The following is a 3,001-nucleotide window of genomic DNA, read 5'->3' as shown; positions in this document are numbered from 1 at the left end:
ATGTTACGCACTCACAATATCTCCCAGTGGCAAAGGGGATGGCGGATAGGGCTCAGCGCGGCAGTGTGCAGAGTTCGGTTCCCCGCAAGGTGGAATTGACTTTGTTGCAAGCGGGAGTTACCATATGGGTTAATAATCTTGGCCTATTCATATGCTCTCCACCCTGGCTCCTAGGAGGCACATCCTGCGATTTACCTCCTCCACGATGGCCCAGGGTAGGGTCGGTGGGGGCCCCTAAGGTTGGGGTTCAACCTTTTAAAAAACTAACAAAATAATTTACAAATTGCAAGCTCTTACCTAATTAACTACAAAACCAATGAGAAAAAACTTATGAATCATCGTAGCTCACAAGTAAAACTTTTCTCTTACATATATCAGGATATATTATTATGCTTGTTTGAGCCCCTTTTTTTTTGGAAAATTTCATTTTTTAACATTGTTTTGACATCATTTTAACTACATATTTTCCATCAATGCACTATTCAAAAATTTATTCTTCCCAAAAAAATGGGGCTCGAACAAGGGCTATATTTTCTTAACCCAGAAAAAAATTTAACAGGAAACTTGCAAAGTTTTGACCAACATTAACCAACAAAATATTTTCGGGTCAGTTTTTTAAAATTTTTGTTTGGGTTTGGGTTTTGGGTGAAGGAGGCGGTTCAGGTTGGGTGGAGTCATGGGTTGACCCATGAAAACAGATTAAACCTGTCCGACCTGACTGACTTTGTTAAAAAAAAAAAAGTCTAATTTTATTGCAGACGTCATGAGATTAGTGATGGTAAAAAAATTCGCCCCACCCCGACTCGACGAGGCCTGGCTCCGAGTGGGGTAAAAAAATCAATCCAAACGGTTTGACGAGGGGCGGGGCAGGTCGTAAAGAAAAAAATAAAATTTTTTTTTTTTATTTTTAAACAAGTCACCCATTAAAAACTCATTTTAAATTTATATGAGGAAATTGCACAGAATGTCAATTTTTCTCAAGATATTTACAAAAATGTCAATTTTTTTTAAACATTGCAAGAATGTCAATTTAAGACATATTTGTCCCTGAAAATAATTTCAAATTCCATACATGTCCTAATTAAATGAGATTTGACCCAATAGAAGAAATTGTACAAAAATCTTGTCAATGTCATAGATGAAAAGTTGGAAAAAAAAATAGATGAATTTTATTTCTCTCATTCAAACAACTCTAACACTCTCACTCACTCACTCACTCTCTTTCTCTCTCATTTCTCTCATTACGGGTTACAATCCAAGAGAGAAAAATCTTATTTTTTTTTTACTCAGTTTTTGTGATACTTTTATCTGTAAGGGGTTTATGAGATGCGAAAAATGGAGCTTTTTGCTCGGTTTAAAATAAGAGCTGGGGCTTGGATTAGAAAGAGGTAAAAAAAATTTTGATATTCAGTAATTTTTTTGGACATTTTGAATAATTTTTGGTTGTGTTATGATTAGAAATGTTTTTCCCCAACTTTCTACAATTTCATACCATAAATTTTAATTTTCTCTTTTTTTAATCCAAGAGAGAAAAATCTTATTTTTTTTTACTCAATTTTTGTGATATTTTTATCTGTAAGGGGTTTATGAGATGCAAAAAATGGAGCTTTTTGCTCGATTTAAAATAAGAGCTGGGGCTTGGATTAGAAAGAGGTAAAAATCATTTTGATATTCAGTAATTTTTTTGGACATTTTGAATAATTTTTTGTTGTGTTATGATTAGAAATGTTTTTCCCCAACTTTCTACAATTTCATACCATAAATTTTAATTTTCTCTTTTTTTATATATCTTCTATTAGTGATGCATATATGCACACGTAACACGTGCCAACACTAATGTTGAGGGAAAAAATTATTTAAGGTTCCAATTTAATATTTATCCTCTTCCTTTGCTTTTAAAGTCCAAATTTCAAGTATTTTGAATGTTCAATATTTTTGGTACTTGTGTGATGTGGAAATAACATTACTATTACTTGGAATCCATTTGTTGTCGGAGGTACGCGTATTTGGGTTGAACTCTTGCTATACAGTTGACAGCATACCTGTGGTTTTAATATTTTGTTATGCTCGAATATGGAGTGAAATAAGTTTCAATAATACCTATTTGCTTAGAGGTGAAAAGTAGATTTCTCGATAGTTTATCTGTCGACAGTTCACTAATGTAGAGAAATGCTATCGCGCCTAACTATCGATTTCGACAATTAGCCTCGATAATTCTCGATAGATGAAACAGTCGACAGATGAACTGTCCAGAACGACAGTTCAGTCCTTCCCTCCACTCAGTTCCACAAGTCAAACTTTGGTTCATTCTAACATTTCACGAGTGTTTTACATAAACATATATGAAATGCTATGATCTCATGATTTTTTTGATTGATTTGTCCGTATTTGGTTAGATTTTTTCCATCCGAACGTCTCACATGTGACTGATTTCCATATGTGGTTATATTTTTGTGTTTCACGTTTTTATTTGTATAACAATACCACCACTGTCACGATTCATTCTTCACAATTTTTGGATCACATGCAATTCAAATCTATTTTTGTGGAAGTTGCTTGTTTGAATTCAGATTATGATAGATTGCATGAATCAATTAAGTTATATTATGTACTGTGATCAGATTGTTTTTGCACATAAGGTGATCGTTATTACATTTCTTCACATTGTTTTCTACGTGCTTTATCTCGGAATACTAATTTCACCAATGTATGATGACATATGAGCAGACTCATACTCATGACTTGAATGATCGTCAAAGTGTTGGTGCACACATTCTTGCTATAATTGGAGATGGAACCAATCGATTTCGTTGTCAAAGAAAGAGCAACCTTCACAACGGTCTACTTTTGATGACTGTGGCAACTACACGGAAAAATATTTTGTTTTCTATTTATGTATATAATTTTGCATTAGTTGATTTTATTTATGTGATGTTGGCAGAGGAAATTGTTTTTGTTTCATACAGAAAATGTTTATAGTAATGAATAGTAAATAGTAAAG

This window comes from Olea europaea, chromosome 18 (genome assembly GCF_002742605.1).
Source record: "Olea europaea var. sylvestris chromosome 18, O_europaea_v1, whole genome shotgun sequence".
Classification (NCBI taxonomy): domain Eukaryota; kingdom Viridiplantae; phylum Streptophyta; class Magnoliopsida; order Lamiales; family Oleaceae; genus Olea; species Olea europaea.
Note: the sequence above shows the minus strand (reverse complement) of the source record.